Source organism: Bombus vancouverensis, chromosome 9 (genome assembly GCF_051014615.1).
Source record: "Bombus vancouverensis nearcticus chromosome 9, iyBomVanc1_principal, whole genome shotgun sequence".
In the NCBI taxonomy this organism is placed as follows: domain Eukaryota; kingdom Metazoa; phylum Arthropoda; class Insecta; order Hymenoptera; family Apidae; genus Bombus; species Bombus vancouverensis.
The window spans coordinates 10,343,607-10,365,000 of record NC_134919.1 but is presented as its reverse complement, the minus strand read 5'-3'; the positions used below and the strand labels follow the sequence as shown (position 1 = coordinate 10,365,000).

The following is a 21,394-nucleotide window of genomic DNA, read 5'->3' as shown; positions in this document are numbered from 1 at the left end:
CTTAACTTCGACAGCCTGTAACTTTGTAGAACGGTAGAACAAAACCATAAATTGAAATTGGCCATTTTCCACGTGAATTTTTATCGTTGATCGAACAGCTCGGATCTGTTGAAAGGACGTAAATGAGACTAAACAGAATCTTCTACTGTGTTCGCGAATCGACAGATTTACGATTAACTTTACTCACATGTGATGTGGTTATCCGAATGGGTTCGAAGACGGATTTGCAACTGCATTCTTCCAAATGTTTATTTATTGCTGTGCGTTTTATGCACTTTAAAATTGAAGGCTTGAAGAACGAGTTTTGAAAGAAGGTGGATTGGTATTAGTGAATTTATTGGAGGAATTCGTGTAGTATCTAAAAATTCCTAGAATTTCGAATGTTCTCTGTTATTTTATACGATATTATTTTGGTATATAGTATTATATTTATAGATATCGCAGATGAATTAAGAAAAGCTTAGTTCATTTTGTTTCTATTTTCAATTGTATTGATTCTATCGGAAATCATCCCAGTTAAAATGTAATTTTATTTTAAGTTTCTGTAAATATAAATGTTGGTGTCAGCTACTATTTTGGAATAAAATTTTCTTATAAAATTTAATAACACTTTGATAAAAATGTTTGAGATATCTTCTAGCCAAACATTTATTTCTTTTTTTTTTTTTATCGAAGAAGTAGTAATAAATCTTGCAAAAAAGGGAAATGTTAGTGGTACTATCAATTAGTAATAACGTCAATTGGAAATGAAACGTGTTATCTGCTATGTAATAAGTGTACCAGAGATTGAATTTTGATTAGATTTCAATGGCAAAAGTTCTACATAATACGAGCATATTTCAATCAGTTGGTCGATCGATCGTGATGAATGTGAATCTCTACGTTTATGCGTTTCGTGTAATGGACATAAATAACGAAAGCAAACGAGTACAACGTTATGTAGAGCAGTGGGTTAGCTTTGTATCATTGACATTCAGCTGCTTAAACATTTGCATAAATTTCCCATTTCTAGTATACATCACACGAGGATTTATCTCTTTTTGACATTTATACAGCCTACTAATGGTTCTTCAACGTAAATACTATATTTCAAGGAAAGAATATCTTATTTTTCTTCTTATTTATCTTCTTTTTTCAATTCGATTCAACGCTGAAAATATCAATGACGATGATAAATATTTTGAAGGAACGATCAATAGTGGGAATAAAATTGTGAATAGAATAATTTATTTATCTGTGACGATCGAATTTATGAAGAACACTTTCATTAGCCTAAATTAAAAATGGAAATACATAAAGTGATTATTAGTTAGAACATTCAAACGTTGTAGTTCAGTTATGTGTTAATTTATCAAATTAAATAAAAGTATATTATTGACAAATAATATAATTAACTTAAACATTTACAGAGTATTACTCGATATTTATTTTTTCAATAATTTTATATAAAGAATCTTTTGTTATTCGAATAAAAATGCTTCTACGCACCCAGTATATTTCTCTATCTCCTCTATAATTCTATGTCGGATAAAGTTAGGCACAAAAGTTAGTTATTGACACAATAACTGCTTGCTTATTCGTTAGGTATACTTTGTTCGGATGCAAATATTTGATATTTTTGCAACCTGAAATGAGGCAAACAACGGTATAAAAAAAGAATACATACAATTCCTGAAACTTTATAATAAAAATATAATTATCATTTCTTGAAACTTTCACGCAACAAAAGATCGACTGAATATTTTAATAATTCTGTATATTTTATTCAAAACTTTGAACGCCTACAATTAGTCACCCGCTAAAACAATACACCGAAATAAACATAATACGAAATTACTAAGCATTCATAAATCTTTGTAGGATTTATCAAACGCTGTTTGATAATACCATTATAGTCGTCGATTTCAATACTGTCAGATTCTATATATAATTCAATCGATACACCATAGCCTGAGTCACATCTCATCGAGATTCTGGTCGTTCCACGATATTCTGTCGATTCGAAGAGAATAAAAGATTTCGATGAGTGCACGGACAATGGCGGTTATTCTTTTCACCGATAGCTTACTCACGACCGGAAGCTTACTTCTATTATCGCGGCTCTCGGCGAACTGATTCCAGGTATCGTTTTATTCGCCGCAATGAATTCGACGGACGAACTGAGGCAAAATAAAATTTGACGCGCGTCACTCCCGCGCGCTTTGTAAGCAGCCACGCGAGAATACACGAGGTTTCGTGTGACTCTTTGTCGAGTTTCGGCCGTGGGCTAGCGAGGTCGGGTCATTTTTCTTTGCCTTGCATCTCGTCTTCCCTTTCGGAAGTTGCGGTAGATATAATATCAGTAGTTGCGGTATCTCTTCTTACTGTCAAGCCGAAAATACGCTTGGGATGATGAGAAATTTGGTCGATAAGGTGATTGATAAATGAAGATCACGACAGAGAAACGTGATAAGTGACGGGTTCGCAAGAGAACGAGTTTAGGATTATAATTCTATGTTATTAAAAATTAAATGAAATTAAATACGATGACTATAAAAAGTATTTGCATACCATTGCATTTATTGTAGCACTTACGTGCTAATTAATTTGGTCAAGATATATTAAACTTGGTGTAATTTAGTAGCGCTATGATACAGTTATAAACATTTGTTACTATAAAAATGAAATGTAGAACACCATGATACGAAGCTCTATTAGAGAATAAGAATAATAAACTTACGATACAAATACTATTTCTATATATATATATTAAGTAGCAGTAAGAAATATAAAGTATAAAATACATCTATTTAATATTAATTAATTTTTTAACGAAGAAAATTAAGGTTACGTAATGTAATAACGAAAGAATAATTTACTATCTATTGTTTTATTTTTATTTTTGTTAAAGAGAATCGCTAAGTATTCCGGACAGTTTGGAAATATTGATCGAATTTTCGTTGGGCCGTGAAAATATAATTGTACGGAGGAATTGAAATACCAAAGAATCGCTCGTGTAAATATCTAACTGAAGTTGCAGAAGTTAAAAATGCGTGGAATCCGCGCGCTTCGGCCAGCTGATACCGCACGAATGGAATTCCACGATCCGTTTCCCCGTTCAATTCCGTTCATTATTCCACCGCGGCCTGTGTGTTTCGCGATATTTCATCCTATTAACTGTTAAACGGAATATTATTAACTAGTGTTATATACTCATAAAACTTTAATCGTTAGAGCGTGGTTCCGCGTGCCAGCTGAACTTCAACGATTTCTATAATCCGAGTATTTCAAAATTTAATTAAATTAAAACTTCAAAATCGAACCTTTAAAAAATTCCAGATTTAACTGAATCATTTCATTTATTATCCGTTACATACTCATGGTCGTTACCTTAATTCCTTCGCCGTTTATTTTTGTTATTCTTATTTGGAACTTTTGACATTTATTTTAAATATTTATTTTGAATTCTGAATAACGATAATGTTCACGGTAAATTGATTCTATCACACGAGAGTGAAAATGTGACAAAATTTCTATTCGAAATAAAAAAAAGCAATCTATGGAAAAGTAATTCTCTATTCACTTTAATTAATAAAGATCGTCATATGCGATCATGGTTTTGCTTGGATTACTTGATTTTACAGTATAATTCCACTTTCTACCCTATATTATTATACGGAATGAAATAAATTCCACCGAATAAGATATAGCTTAACTAAAATACAAATAAAATTAAATACTCTAAAATCAAGTACCTAACCTAATCCAAAAGCTACTGTGACCCAACGTTTCTCTCAGGTGAGGATTAAAGCAACTTCACGAGAGAGCTGCACCTTCTGCGCGACGTGCACGTCGTTTGTCCCACGTCCATGGACAAAGATCAAATTTTTGGGTTAATGGCACGTTGCTGTCGCAGTATTTTCACATTCCATTCTGCTTAGCATTGAACGCACATGCGTATCGTATGCAAAAAGCCTTGCTCCGTATTTCGTTGTCGAATCTATCTCGCTCATAACAGAACGCACCTCGGATGCATTCGATATGCGATATTCTATGTATATGTATGTACGTGAACAATTCTCTCTCTCCCACTCTTTTTCTCTCCTTGTGGACAAAATTAATAGACCCTGAGAATGCATTGGCCGACGAATCTAATAACGTCGACGAGCTAAATGACAAACAGATCCGTGTGACGCCGATCATTCGATTACTCCTCGTGAATCGGTATTAGTTTTACTGTTTGACAGTTGGCACAGTGCTTTGGTTCGCTGCAAAAGTGGAGTAATAAATTGTCCTTTGATTCTCGGGTGAGCTGGATATCGCAGTTTGTGGTCATTTGAACGAGTTTAAATGTCGATGGTCTTTAAATAAGCTTGATTCGATATACGTAGAATTGCAATTCATTTATTAGATCATCTCATAAGCAATGTTGTCGTAGCAGCTCGAACCTAACAGAGGAATGATGTAATCGTAAAGCATAGTTACTTGTACTGTTTCTTATTTTTCAAATAATGTGTCAATCATTTTTGCAAGAAAATTGTAACGTTCATTTTTAACCTACGCGTACATTCTCAATTTTTCCCATGTATTTGTCATTTTGAGTAAGTTGAACGATATTGGCTGTTACCGAATTTGTTGTTGTTTTTCGTTATGTATGTTTTTAAGTATGTGTATTTTTATGTATACAGGGTGGTTGGTAACTGGTGGTACAAGCGGAAAGGGGGTGATACTACGCGAAGAAAGAAGTCGAAAGTATAGAATAAAAATTTTTCGTTTGAGGCTTTGTTTTCGAGAAAACCGACTTTGAATTTTCGCTCGGTACGCGTGCGGTACGTTATAACGGATCTCACTGTAGATCGTTGTCTCGATGGAAAAATTAAAAAAAAAAATTTTTATTCTATATTTTCGACTTCTTTTTTCGCGTAGTATCACCTCCTTTCCGCTTGTACCACCAGTTACCAACCACCCTGTATATTTACATGTGGTAGAGGATAAGAAACTTGTTGAAAATTTGAAGACAATATATTTTTCTTATTGATCTCATCATTTTATAAAAATACTACTCGAAACTCGAACCGTAATTTAAAGAGAATTAAATCGAATTCCAGCAGAACCAATCGTTCCAATTTCAAATCCTTCCCAATCTCTGTTAAAAGGAATGCACTAACAAAACTACATAGGTATGTTGCGATTTTCTCAAACAACCGCTCCATTTACGACACAGAAGTTTCAAGTTAGAACAAAAGCTCGTCGTAATGAAATGGGACAGGGAGATTTTTACGAAATCCCAGGTTCCTCGATCGATTAAACATTGGACGAACGATTTAGCGTAACTAGAATCGAGGCGCGTTCGTCAGAATAAATTTCATGGTTGAACCGGTGCACGCTTCTGCTTGGTCTGATCACGATCAACCGGACCAGTTTGCCACCCACGCGTGGGAAACCAACTCGCAAAAAGGTCAGTCGCATGTACTATTCCCTCCGGTTTCGTTACGACATATTGTTGTTTGCGTTGGAGTAATTAATTAGCCAGCTGCTGGAGTTTTGTCTATTGTTTCAAAGGAAGACGAATTTCAACCAAAAAAAAAACAGCGTCATTTTTCTCTTTTTTTAAAGAAGGAAAACGACGATACTATTGCTAATAACGCCGCAGGTGCATAGGAAACGGTTTGAAACGAACGTTGCATCCACACGTGGTATGGATCTGCACTGAATGGGAATAGGAGCAATAAATGTTTATTGGGTTCGTTAGTGATCGTGAAATGTTTGTATTTGAATATTATAGTACCGTTGATAATAATTATTATAATGTTAAAACAATGACAAAGTTAAATTAAGTATTCTATTATTTATTAGATTTTCAGAGTTTAATATTCCAATGGCATTGATAATAATTAACGATATAACGCTCTGCCGATAATAATATTACAATATGATTTAAATGAAATATTTCATTATTTGCTTTTCGAAAGAAGAGCAGATTTAAATAGGATTTTTGCAGATGAGGATCTTTTATTTGATTATTTGTTGATTCATTCTTCTCTATTGAATTTTCAAAGAATTTTTAACGAATCTATTAATTTAATGGATACTTTAATTATTTTGAAATAAAAGACTTGTACTTTTTTCATTCAAAATTAAGTAATAACAATTAAATTTCAACTAAACACGATCATCATATGAAATATTGAATTTATACAATGAACGAATTCCATGAATAAATACATAAATTTATTCGAGTAATTAACTTTCGCCTCTGGTTTCTACAATAATGCTAATTACAATTTCCAATAACTAATTTTCAACTGTTATAAATTCATACAGGCGATCAGATATTATATGAATGTCTGATATGACTTATACGACATAATTGATAAGAAAGTTATTAAAAGATATCATTGTAGCTATATAATGAATGTTAGCAATGAACATAAATAAATCTGACTTAATTAAATGATTTATTTTTTTTCAACCACAATATTGTTATCTGAAATCTTCTCTCTTTTAATTGGAGTTTAATGTAGCATCGACCACAATTCTGCAGACAATTTTCAACGAAACAAAATTATTTTTCACTATCAATTAAAAATGTATCTAATAACCAAGTCTACCCTAAAAGCTAAGTATGTTTTTCTAGCCTGATTGTTGGCAAAATGAAGAGTACTTTTACATTCTTATTACCATTATTTTAACGTTCTTATTTCTAATATTTTTCACTGTATTCGTGATTCAATAAAATGCTCGCCACGCAGGCCAACTTCATGCGCGTGCGTTTGCTTGCGAAATTAATATTATCAGTTATCGACGTAATGACGCAAATGTGCGGCTAAATAACTGAACGGTGGCATTTAAAGTGACATTTCAGCCGATGTACAATTTACGTGGAGCAACCTGTCACGGATAAAAGTGGACATTAACGCGAAATACAAATAAAATCCCGTTAAAAATATTTTTAGACATATCCGTGAAAGTAACACGTCTCGTTTTTGCATTTCGTATCTTTTTCACAAGCTGATAAACGAAACGTACCGTTTCGAAAGTCGAAAATTCGTTGCAGACGTTCCTTCGACAATGCCGTTCTTTCATTTAACCCGGGCGCACCTCTTTCATTTATTTAGAATCAGACTTGGCAACCCGATTCTCACGACTACAGCGAATTGTTTATCGTCCAACAACTTTCTATCCTAAGTTGAGGATCTTTGAGAAAACAGGAAGTGCGTCGTTGAAGATGAACAAAGTGTCTTGAGGCATCAAATCTTTCAGTTCTAGGTACTTGCCCTCACCAATGTTTTAATTGATATTGCTAAAATTTGAAGTATCTATAATTAAATATGCTCTGGATATTATTATCGTTATTCTGTTTTTATTTATCATCTTATACTGTTTTTGAGTCAGAAAATATTCCTCTCTTTCTGTATATTGAACAAGCTTGCTCAAGTACGATTTGGAAAAAGTTGAAATATAAATTGAGCTGTTTGCAAGAGGAATGTTCGTATTTCGGTATGTATTCTGTTTACCAATAGTACATCTGTTTGTTATTAGTGGCACGCGATGTCTTCATTTGGCCATCCTTCAAATGTTTAATTTGGTTGTAGGTTGCACAATTAGACCCTAATAATAAATCTATTGAGTTAATGCACTCTTCTTAGACGAGCATGTCGCTTATAAATATTAGTTTAAATGATGTACCGCTTCCACATTTTCCAACTGCTCACATGATGAAGAAACAACTGTCAAATTTTCAAACGTAAATCACACTCCGTTACAACGCAATCCATCAGTAAAAGCGAATTTGTGATTTTCGTGAAATCTTCGATTGTCGCATTTAAGTAATCTTCAGAAATAAAAAAATCCTTACGTATAATCGTAATTTTAACGAAGGAATAAAATTGGTAATGCGATGAAACAAAATTTATCAGAAAAATATTCACACAATTTCCAAAAATTAAAAGAATTATTATAAAATTACGATTATAATAAAACAAACAAGGTAGTAGAATTACATAAAAAATTCAATATCGAACGATTCGTCTTAATCCGTCCACACAGTTATCTTCCAATCAGAAAAAATATTTCAAATAGAACTTACGCTGTTTCGAAGGAATATCAAATTTTTGTCTAGATAGAGATGCTTTTGAGATTTCAAAGAATCTTTTTTTTTTTACAACAGACGTACGTATCAATAAACTTTTTAACAAGCTATAAATTAAATAAAAAAGGTGTGCCTAGCGTTGGTGTATCTTATTCTGAAACAAATTCACTGATATGTTGATCTTTTAATGCCGGTCAAGGCTATTTATCATAAAAATTAATGATTGTCAACGATAAAGCAGCAGATAGTAAACGAGGAAAGAAACTGGTTCAAAATCCTAAAACGAACCTGTCCAACGTGTTTCAAAATTAAATATCACATTAGCATGTTAAAAAAAGAGCAAACTGCACAATCGTAAAAATGTTTATTCGTTGAAACGTAACATGGCAATCGTCCACTTTCACGCGGCCAGTGACGTGCAACAAAAACGTGAAATTTTTATTTCTATCATTTATGTAAACGGGAACATAAATGGTCGCGTGTGAAACACGATGATATTGTTGTTGCTGCACGATGCTGCTGAACAACGTAAGAGTAGCAACACCGTATAATAACATTCCGAGAAATTGTTTCGAGCCGGCAAACAAATAGTTGCCCATCGAGATTCGAGTGATATCATCACACAGGCTCGAGAAATGATCTCATCGCACCTACATATTCGCAGTTAAGTAGAAATACCGCGGAAATCTCAAGATATTTTGCAAACGCATCTCTCTTTGCGAATGAACGGCACATTTTCTCCGGTTTCCATGGCCGCAACGTTCTTTCGTGCGATTAACGCACTCGTCTAGTTGTCCTCTTGCATCATTTTTGATGGATGATCAACATTAATGCCTCGTCTATCTGTTTATACCTCGTAAGCTATTTGTTTATCATTTACGCAGAATATTATGAGCTATGGTAATAAGTTAATATCGATTCGCTAGCCATTCTTTTCTGAACCTGCTAAGAATTATGGAATTTCATCAGATTATAACGTAATTTCATTCTGATACTTGTTGCCTGAGAATAATGATTTATTATCGTTTCAAGTTATTCAGCTGTGATTTCGTAATTTAATTTGGTAAAAGACTAAATAGTTTTCTTACTTTATTTATATTGTAATATTATACCGTAATTTATTACATTATAAATTATATGAATTTATATTGTAATAGTAGTGGTTTTATGTCTGTAAGAGTAACGTTTAAGAATTTCTGCTGCCTAAGACAAGAAATAGCGAGAGTGATTTCGGAGATTATGATTGAAGTGAAACTGTAGGATTTCACGGTGGATAAATGTAGTATACAGAGTATTAAAGAAGATTTATTCTCTTTCATTTGAAAAGTCACTTTTCGTATCGCGTTTACTATCGAACGTCGCTAGAACGACTTCGTTTTTGTTTGCGGTGAAAGCTCATTAGATAACGCTAATAGCAGTCGATTCGCCTCAGAAACCCATCAAGATTATTTAACCGTCCACTTTGTCGTACATACCTCGTGTTAAAAGTAAATTCCCTTAATATCGAAGAAATTCTGTTGAAATTAGATAAATTGAATATCTTTTTATCACGACACGCGTTATTCCTCCGTATATTTTTCCACTAAACTCTAATATTAACGTACACGTAAACGACGAATATTAAAAAAAACACCTCTATCTTACACAAACGAACGTATCAGCTAAAAAACTCTACCAGACATTCAAAGGAATGTAATCTCTCATCCGTCCATTTAAAAATCATCCGCCGGCGGTTTAATGGTTTCGCATTGGCGAAAATTGGCTGGCTCACGCGTAGGTACGTCACGTTCGTGACAATTGCCATGGCACTATTAATGCAAATTGCCGCGAAACAGGTTAAGCTGGTCTCAATGACGGATGCTCTTAATTGCCAGCGGACTGGGTAACGATTACGATTGCGTTTTTCCGAGTGAAAATGCCGATAAAGAAAAAACACCGACCTAGCCGTGTATGGAGACGCGCCAACAGGCCAGTGAAAGTCGTTTTGAACGAAATCGCCGGCGGTTCGTACACTTTGCTAGCCAACGTGTCGCACAATACCACTACTACTGGTGCTGGCCGTCCTCTCATCGAGCTTCCAGCATAAAAGTCAGTTGTTTAGTAGCGCTCCAGCTCCAGAGGCTTCGTCTTGGTTCGCGTGCCACTCCTTTAGTGTCTTCCTCGTGCATCTAGTCTCGTTCACCTGACGCTCGGCTCCTCGATATCCACCGATACTTCGTGATTGGAGATCGACGTTCTTCTGTGCGTTCTCCGTGAGTAAGTCATTGGATTTTAGTGGAGATATGATAAAGTATAGAAAAGATATTGTACGAAATGCTAGAAAATTTCAGGTTCTAATGTTTGAGGAGTTTGAGGTTCGTTCGGGGTTGAAGCTCCGGTTGTAGCGTAGTCGTTATTAACTTGGATATGTCTTTCTTGTAAGAGAATGATTGAAAGCTGATTCTTTTGTATTGTTTTATTTTTGTAGCATTCATAATATCCGATACATCTCACAATGTAATTTTTTGGAAATTTGCTTGAAAGATGAGCTGAAATTTGTTACTTGCAAGATGCACTCATGCCGATTTTTCGTCGAAATTCTTATTTAAAACGATATAGTATGTAATGTATAATAGAAACGAATTGTCAAATTAGGAATGTTTTATTTTGTAGGAGAATTTTTTAGATAATTTAGTTGATGTTGAATCACGACGTTTAATTGAAATCCTCATTTAGGAATCATAATCGTGAAATAATTCGATGGTTTTTTCCAGTCTAGTCGTTCAAGGTTAATTTAATACATCTAGGAGATTGAATGGAGGACTGATCTTAGCTTTGATACTTTGTGCTGTTACGTCGCATTTAACAGGGCTATATTAGTGGAATAATAAATACGCGACTGTGTGCTAATTTTTGTTAAAACGTTTCTACGTTTTGAAAGAGATTTTCTTCTCTTTGCCATTGATACATTATTTTCAAGTTGCTAATATTATATCTGAACGATCAAAATATAATTAATACTTCAAACATGGGGGAAGATCGATAAATTGAATGAAAGCAGGGATAAAATATGTGAAATATTAAACGTGGACATTTAATTGTTTCGAATACTATTCTCTCCGAAGTATCATCGTGGATTGATTACTTTATCGCTAATCAGTATCACATTGATCAATTTCGGAATATTCGTTATTCCATTATCAGAATATTCACCTGTTCTATTGCGAGGTATCTACATCGGGACGACAATTCACGAAAATTCATCACATGCTTGTGTGAAAATTTTGTCGTGGCTCTTCGTAATAGAATATCCATTATTTGTATAAATAATAGGAAAACGTTAATTGAAGCAAACAAACTGTTATGTTATAGATTAGGAACTTTAATGGAATATATATAGGAACATTTAAATAACAGATTGCAAATAACGCAGATTCCATTATATTTATAATTGCATTATACATGTACCGATTAATTTGCTTTATTGTACATATAACATTTATATTGAAATATTTATTTTCATTCGAATTAGCAATATACCAAAAATTAACCAAATACGATTCTTTCATTCTTCAATTTTCATTAATAATTCTTTTCTTTAAATTGTTAACACATTCTACAAATAATAGTGCATTCAAATTAGGGGCATAGTAAACGAGCATTCACGTTACTTTTGCTTTTTTCTGCTATATTACTCTTATTACTCTGTTATATATATATATATATATATATATATATATATATATGTACACCTGAGTGTATATTCCTTTTTAACCCTCCAATCATCCCACGGCATTCCGTCAGAATTTATATATATATTTTTTTCATAAAAAATTATTAAACTTACAAGTTATTTAGAAACGCTGGAAGCAAGAACTATGGTTATTCTTTCATTTTCCACTTTCTCATTGCTAAACATCTCATGAATAATTACTAAAATATTTTCCGAATCACTAAACATTCAAATTAACAGCGTAGCAGGCAACCAGTTACCATTCTATTATTTCGAAACTACTAACTCTGCAAATGAAAAACAATACTACCAATAGACCCTTCGCAATTAGTTACATATATTATTTTCGCATAACTCGCTAACAAATATTTTCTAAAAAAAAAAAGATACAAAAATATTTCCAAAATAAGTATCTGAAATTAAAAGTATCACATTAAATCAATCCCTATCTTTTCATTGTTCAATAATTCTAAAAACTTCAAAAATCTTGTGAAAACGATTCAAACGAAATTCTTATCCACAAAATCGCTCTGAGAACGATTCGCAACAAATTCATCCACAAATCTCATAACCATTGTTCTGTTATTCTCTGCTCTCATTTCTATCACTAATCGATCGCCTAGATAAAATAACGTTATGTTGCAGAGCGCGTTGCGATAATTGCTCGACACCATTGTGTTGAATAGTCGTGGAAGAAAAGTGCAGTTAATTAACGACCGACCAATGTTTGATCGACTCGGTGATTTCGCACGGTAGTTATTGTAGCGATCGATGAGACATAACAGGCGGTCGCACTACGGAATTTTCGCGTTGATTAATTGTCCAAATGCCTCGATCTATGAAATGACTGGCTTCCTGTCCGAGTACCGGTGATTTCGTTGATTTAATTTGGACTGTGGACAGGCTAGGTCGGTCAGCGCGTGTTATTATTACCGAAACGGGCGTTCTCCGCGTTCTATGGCTCGATACGCACCACGTAGCGATCCATGATCACCGATAAAAGCGAACACACCCTGACGCTATATTTGTAAGTCACGTACGAGTACCGGAAGATCGCGTCGAGCATCGCTGACCTACGGCAACCGACTTCGAATTGGTCGTGGGTAAAGAATTCTTCTTAGAAGCGATGGTGATGAGCGGACTAAGGATGTTTATGCAAATTTGTAGCTTCATGAACGCGAGTAAAATGAAACTTACCTACGCACAGATTTCATTTATTTATTAAATATCATAACGAATATTATGCCTTGGGTATTTTATATATTTTTGCAACTTTGATCTTCTCGTAAATGCAACAACATCCGCTATAAAATGGTATTTTAGAAGAAGAATTTTTCACGACGCTTTCGGTGGTTGTACATGTAATTGTTGTCAAGAGTAGGGAGAAAAGGGACCTGTATCGAACATTGAATAATAAATTTTTATCTAACTCTTTTTACAAATAACGTCACTCCGGGAAAAAGATCAGGAAAAAAACGGAATGAATAGCATGTAAGAGCTTATTTATTTTACCTATTAGGTATGCTTTGTAACGTAGTATGTAACTATTTATAGTTTTACACAATACGTCGCATAACTTTGTCTATGCGGGTATAAATATATTGTACAAGGTAGACAAAGTCAATATCTTATATAATGTGTCATAATATGAATGCGTAAGTCTGTTGCTGAGATCGAGTAAACAGCAATAATACTTCAGAGCTTATATGGCGAGTTATTATTACTTAGTTATTGTTTTCTCTCAAGAAGTGATATTTGTCAAATATCATTATCTAAAATCCTTGTTTAAAGTTGATGTTTACCAAAGATTATTGCAGGTTAACGATCACCATCGATAAAAGTAAAAAAACCATAATCCCTATTCGATGTTTATTTTTACTAATTTATCTCGAAGTTTATCAAAAATTTTATTAATATTAACATATTTGAAAGTAATACATAGATATCTTTTATCACAAAAAAATGATGTTTAACGAAGTATAGCTATGACGAATAGTTGACGATTATTCTCTTAAAGTTACTTTGCTAAAAAGTGAAGATAATCTCCAACTATTTTTCTTGCTGCTCTAATCGGCTGAACTTTCGATTTAAGTATTTAACTCACTTCTGTCCATGAAATACGTTAATAGACGTGACCAAAGAAAACGTACGAGCATATACTGCTTAATGAGAATTAACAGCAAAAACAAATCTATCATTGAGAAACGAGTCAGTATAACATTTATCATTTGCTTTCTTACAATCGTAATTTCTAAAATAAGTTAGTGTTGATATCTCAATTCATCAATAAACTTGAACAACTTTCACAATTATCTTCATATCGGTTACACATAAAAATTTATTATAACTCAGCACAATATTCAACTTCTTTATCTAATAACTATCATAAGCTGATACTAATTATCAATAAGAACATTTATTGATAAATTTATTTTCAGAAGCCAAACTGATCAACGCCACTTTTTATAATTTTCCTTATTAAGATTATACCTAACATCCAATTCTGAAGAAACAGATGATTCTCATAAATTTATTCATCGACAGAAAAATAGTAAAAATAATATTATATTAAACTTTTTAATTTGTTTCATTTAAAAAAATAATATCTGTAACATCATCGTTTCCTTCTATTTTTCGATGCATCGTATACTATTTACCGGCGTGACTTTCAACGTCGATTTAAACGTCTTATTCAATCGAACCAGTTTCTCGAATTCAAAGAACGCTCGAGATCCTACCCATTTGAAAGAGAACGTTCGTTTTTTGGCTTGATCGTCGGTAGATTGAAAAGTTGACACGATGACCCAGATCACGAATTTGGAATCAATACACTTTCACGATTACGGGACCTTTTGCGTACATACGGGCCAAATATGCTCGATCGGAGCTCTTTTGGCCCATTGCCAATTAGGATCTGTTTAGCAGGAAATCGACGCTCACAATTTGCATCGATCGCATTTTCCACGCAGTATATCAATTGTAATATCGTGGGACTCGGACAAACGTGAAACTACACGCTTAATGCACATTGTGCAATACCTTTAAAGAAAACTGAAGATGGTTGTCATCATTGTGTCGAGTGAATCTTTCTCGGTGATTTATCTTTGAATGTTTATTGGCTGTTCGATCAAAATGAGTCACGTGTACATCGAGAAAATCGAGATTGATCATTGAAATCGTGGGTAGTCGTAAATTTAATAGTGGTTTATAGTTACGTCTGACTTTTAAATCAGCTTGTAAGAATATTGCAAACTTCTAACTCTTTCAATATAAAAGACTTCTGCCATATACGTATTCTCCCCTTAAAAGTAACAGCTAGAGAAACCGTAGAAAATATTTCACGTAGTGAAAATATTTCAGGCGAAGACATAGAAACTTTCCCTTGTATTATGCCCGACGTTTAAACAAACTTCTACGAATATTTGAAACTTCAAAACATTTTCGATGTAGAATTTTCTCGCAAATCTGCATTTTCCTGCAAAAAGTAATAACCAGAAAGATCATACAACTCGTAACAAAAATCCAAGTTTATTTCACAACGAACTAGCTTTGTAGGTCTTTCTATTACTAGCGAGTAAATTTCTACAACTCATTTGCTACCACTTAAATCAGGAAGAAGGAAAGTAGAAAAGATACAGAAAAAATAAACCAGATCATGATTTATTCAGATCTCGTCACTGTTGAAGAAGAAAGTGAACATTTCTCTTCGATGGAACGTCAAGTTGCAATTAGATTATTAAAGGCATAGAAAATGACCGGAGCATTAAAAAAAAAAAGAAGGAAAGAAAGAAAAAGAGAAGGAAGAGAACACAGAGAAAACAAGTTAAATTCGGCAACAGTACTTTCACGTCTCACCCTCGTCGTCAGTTGAAAAGAGACGTTCTTTTCGATAGAACGTCAAGTTATAATTAATTGGGTGCATAGAAGATGGTCAGGGCATGACTGTACTAATGAGCCAATTAGTCTTCCAATGTTAAATTAATTAGGACACGCCTATGGTTTGAAAAAAAAGAGAGAGAACACGACGGTATTATAAAGTCACGTTGCATCTTGTATCATTAATTCCCTATGCTCGATGAAAATTCGAACGCGTGGAACGATTTTCGAGCTTCGTTTGCGACGTAACGGTCATTAAAATCCACGCACCCGTGACGGCTGCAACAACGGTTCCTGTTGCAGGATGAGCTATTTCCAAGCGGCCAACAGTTTAGTACAGGCCGCTATCTATCTTGGGACAACAGGTAGCGCGATGTCGATCCGTGCGAACACCGCGTTGCATAACCCTCGTGTTTCTGAATGGCCGATGACGCTTCGAAATTGGCGCCTTTAGAATTCGTGCTTTTTCATTTTCAATGAAACTATTTTCCTCTTTTATCTTTTCTCCTTTTGTTTTGCTTCGGAGAACCGAGTTTGGGATTGTTTTGCGAATAAGATATTTATTGGGGAAATTTTCCAAATGATTTATCACTTAGCGGTATTATCCTTTATTTAGAAAAAGCTTTGATTCTTTTAGGAATGAAATTTAGTATTTAACTCTTTGTAGAATTGCGACGCAGCCAGAGCGAGAATTGTTGTTTGATTTCGTTTTCACTGGTAAAAGATAAAAGAAGAAGAGAATACTAATGGATAAACAAATTCACGGACATTTATGATGTTTACTTAATGATATAAAATTTTCCATTTCAGAAAATATAAAAAATGTTCTAGAAATGCTGGCATATCTACAATTGGTACTATATTTGCGAATAAATTAACTTATTAGGTACCATGATTTTCATTTTGGAATTACAGAAAAAATTTTATTTCAATTTCACAGTATCGATGCAATATTTTCTAGTCAATTAACTGTGTTAATACCAGATCAGGTAGAACGTATATATATCAGGTATAATTTTAAATTCATTCCTTACAGATGTACATACTCGACTTGTTCTATTAGACATGTGCCGTGTAAGTGCTTCTATTACGGTGAGATTGAAAGAACATCGTTTTGCAACATGAGAAAGTAAATTACAGATTAGATTCTTTTTACTTTCAGCAAATAGGCGGTAAACGTCGATAAGCAGAATTCAATACTTGTCTGGTACAAGATATCGATTCGATTAGATGTACATATGTACATATTTTGACAAATACATATTTATCGTTGAAAATAAAGATGTACAAAGAGAAATCTCGTCATCGTTACATTCCTTCGTGGAAAATTATTCTCCGAGTTATTAATAACATTTACAAAAATTAGAATATATCCTTAAATGTTAAGAAACTATCATTAAATATTGAGGAACATAATCACTTATACAGGTTCAATTCAAAATAGATTGTAAGATGCAATGCAGATTTAATTTTAAGGTAAATTTTAATATTCGCAGGATACGGTTAATGTCGTTTCCTGAAACTTCTTTCCATTTTATCAACTTCGTCAAATTCGTAGATTCGGGTTTAAAGATGATATTTAAGATTTTAGAAATGACCCCTGTTAAAGTAAACGCGATTAAAATTTAAGAATATTGCAGCTTGTTTTCCGAAACAAAGTAATAAAAACTTCAAAATGCTTTAAAATATCCGATTCAACTCGTTGAAAAATATAATTTCCTTCATGTCTATAAAATAAAGTACCAAAGAAACTAAGAGTGACGTACTCTTATAAAACCTACAGTAAACACATTTCAAAACTCGATGTTACACAAGCAACAGGAAGACTCGACGAACTTGTCTCTATATTTGGTCACATCTCGTTTCCTTCGGTCAACTTTTCCCGCTGTCGCGAATGTGTTACCTGTGTCCATATCGATTTTAATTGCGAATGTTAGCGCGAACAGCTGGCAGTTGCTCCGTTGTAGGAGAAAGACACGAAAGGATTCGAGTTTCCGATTTCTACGCATGGAAATTCGAGTCAATCCGGTCGCATGCTACGCAATACTCGGAGAAACTATGACGAACGTACGTACGTTGTGAAACTCATAGACGATTCTCTCTTCCAGAGAATAAGGGATTATTGTTGCTTGAATATTAATATCACTGTTAGATCAGCCTAATTACAATTATATAAAGACACAAGATAATGGGCTTTCTGTCTTATACATAGAAGATTTAGTAATTTGTTGTTAAATTAGTTTCCAAGTACAAAAAATTACTATACACTGAATATACTTGTGAAATATACTACGATAACAACACACGATATATCAAATGGTAAAAATCATCATACACATTTTGGATAAGACATAATATTTTTCAACTATTTTCTCATAATAAACGATCGTTGATAACATCAACGTATATTCCCATAACTAACCTACATACTTTTACCATTAAATTAAATTCATAGTACAAGGAAATATACATTTTTTTTTCATTAGATAAACAGTTATTCCATTTCAATGTAATCGATTGACTTGCAGAATACTTGATTGCGCGTGGGTGGCGAATAATCATGCCTTGTAGACGCCACTATGGATATCATTGATCCTCAATAACACACGCGAGTAATACACGAGATCATTGTGCAATATTATCTAGAAGTTTAAATATCCCAAACCGTTGACGGCGGAGAGATTACTGTACCTTATCGATTAACTTCGAAGTCCTCGAGAGTCTAAGTTTCGCAATTCCTCGATTGACCATAGAAGGTCTTCGCTTCCACTCCTGTTGCTCGGTTTATCGGAACTTGTCGATAAGTTTTGTTAATTGAATGTTACTTTAGCGACATTTGCTTCGTGTTCAGTCTTCAAAATACGCTGAAAGTTGTATTCATGAAACAAATTGTTAATCCTTATAGTCGCTTGCCTATATATTTTTTCATATTTCACTGCTAACATAGGTAAGTTATATAAAATCGATTTTTAATATTTTGTTTCTATAATATTTTCAACGTGTACTTCCTGTAGTATAATATTTGAATAAGATCAGATTTCAGAATATTTTTTACGAGAAAGTAATATTTAAGTTTTATAGGATATTATCGAATGAGAGTTTCATAAAAATTGAAATTGGCTTTTCGTTGTTGTATTTCATTCATTTATGTTTCCTTTTAGCGACTAAGTTCTTTTACTTCATCGGCTATTATTTGTAATAATAATTTCAGTGGTATCAAGATTATTATTAATTGGAATTTATTTGATATTTTTAAAGATTTAAAGTACCATAAGTACATTTCGTTCATAAATCTCTACAGTATTGAAGGTTTATTAACGAAATATTTAGTTTCGTAAAGAATTACGCTTACTTCATAGCCAACATTTCATAATTCAAAGTGTACATAATAAGCTGGAAGAATAGTTATACCATTTAAGATCCTCTCACGAGATTGTCCTCTACAAAGAAGGAAACTAATGGAGCATTCTGCAGACTTAATAACTGGTCTTTTCTATGATCTTGTACTTGTATTCTCCGCGATAATCCTTTAATAAAATTCAACCTCCACGGCTGTATAAAAGCATTGATTCCTCACTCAGAAAGCTGCCTGAAGAAAATTAAGATACTTAACTCTAATCTCCACGAATAATTAATAGATTTAACAGACAACATTTCTTATGGAATAAAGATGAGATCAGAGCTAAATATGGTAAAATACAACACTATTTATTACGATACTATGCAATGATCTGGTGCAAGTAAAATTAAAAATCACACACGATACGTTACGAATTTCATTCAAACTTAAACAGAAGATAAAAAGTGAATTTATCGTAAGGAATAAAATTAAATCTTTTCATCTCATCTTTATGAAAGTATATATTCTCTATGTAGCAGCAAAATTTTCCTTTCCGCGTCAATTAACACAGTAGATGATTTACGTTTCGTGTCACGTTAATTGATGGTAACTGGTCTAAAGTGTATTAAACGCGTTTCTCGGAAACCAGTCGCTGTTTCTTTTCAAATTCCTCTATGGACTGTATCATGAATCCCGCTTCGTTCCGCTGAGAAATTAGTTTTGTAGACTCGTTAGGCGCTCTTTTGAGGAAACATAGACTGCTAATTGCGTGCACTACCTATTAGCGTAGGCTATCAACGCACAGGATACGTATATCGTCCCGATTGTGACCTTCTTCTATGGCCATTACCGATACCTAAATCGACCTAATTTCGAGACACCGCGAAACTTTGTGGGAAATGTAACCTGTAGAGAGCGAGCGGAAGTTTCGAAACTGACGACAGCCAGTTAGGTTGAAACGAAGTCTTTTGTTGTGACGCAAAGTTGTTGGCGCGGTTTCCAGTCCACTCACGGTTAATGAGCTTTGGGCGAAAGTGTTGGTGAAAGGGCTATGCCTCAGAGAAATGCTGATATGAATTTTATATATTTCGTGGTAGACTTGAGCAATACTAGTTTAGATAAGATAGTTGTTAACAAACTGAGGTAGTTTGCGTCAATTTGATATATGTTTGTAATAAACGTGAGAGAGAATCTTGCGCTTGGGTTGCAGAAATTTGATTTTTTGTTATTTTGATTAAATGAATTTGGAAGATTATAGTTAGTTTGACAGATATTTAAAATTGCTTTAATTCAATGTTAATAAATTCAATATAGACATTTCTGGTATAGGAACAGTGAAAGTTGGATCAATATGTAGATGTTCCGAATCTATTTCAATAATTTTTAGAAATTAGGATCGTATAGCCTGTATTTGAGGAATGCTAAAAACAGAAACAAAGATTTTTATATAAAAATGGATTCTTTAAAACTTTATGAAAAAAGCATGATGAATATATAAAATAAACTTGCTTGTATTTAGAATTAAACAAGGTAAAAATAGCTGAATGATCGACATAATCACTTGCTATCAACACTCAAGATAAAAATATATCCTCCTGCTGCTAATTTAAAGTTAACATGAATGAACAGTTAAATTTATAACTTCACAAACTTCCTGTATTGCCTCATATTAAGGCCGCTATCAGCCCCTTCATTCATTACAGTCTTTTACTAAAGTTTTAAGCAATTTATGTTCTCGTAAAATGTTTCTTTTATTTCTTCTCGCAGAACGTATTGACTAACTTTCAAGAAAATCTTGAAACTTTTTGTATACTTCTACTAATTATACTATTAATATCAATATAATGTGTTTAAGAAAAGATCCTATTCTTCAGAATACGAACTTCATATCTAAGGTTCTTCCCAGATGCTTGTCGATATCATTTTACCATTACCATAACCCGCGTTATTGAATCGTTAAAACTTTACAGTTTTAAGAATTTCAGGCAGATTTATGGGGGCGACCGAATAACTCATAAACGTATATATTTCTTGCGAACTAGTTCGCGTTTACTTTCATCGCCGACGGTCCGGACCCAAACGACGCAAGTTTCCCAAACGAATTAGACACAAGGAATTTCTGTCGCGTCGAATAAAACGGTCGCAAGGAACGTCGCGATATATCGACTGATGCAAATATTTGAACGAACTTTTATTTCTATACTGTGTGTCATGTATAAAACATTTGAATTTTTATTAGCACTGTAGAGAGACACGATTGTCATGGTTATATTTGTAAAATTTAGGTATATAAAAATGGCTATATAAAAATTGTAAGATATTTACTGTATATTTGGTAAAAAATTACTATACAGCATGAATAGCCATCTTAAGCGTATAATGAGTATTACATATT

General features: G+C 33.4%; 1 protein-coding gene across 13 annotated transcripts in view; it reads left to right on the top strand.

The window, feature by feature from the left end:
• The window catches only part of tmod (tropomodulin), a 120,126-nt gene that overhangs the window by 55,467 nt on the left and 43,265 nt on the right, over nt 1-21,394 (top strand). Inside the window, exon 1 of one of the 13 annotated variants that reach the window (XM_033346522.2) lies at nt 4,157-4,286. The exons of 10 other annotated variants lie outside the window; for them this stretch is intronic. The gene's annotated coding sequence lies outside the window, so the exon portion shown is untranslated. Of the gene's footprint in view, nt 1-4,156; nt 4,287-10,135; nt 10,328-21,394 lie in introns of those variants that run through there. 2 more of the 13 variants (XM_033346523.2, XM_033346521.2) reach the window with 2 other exon arrangements.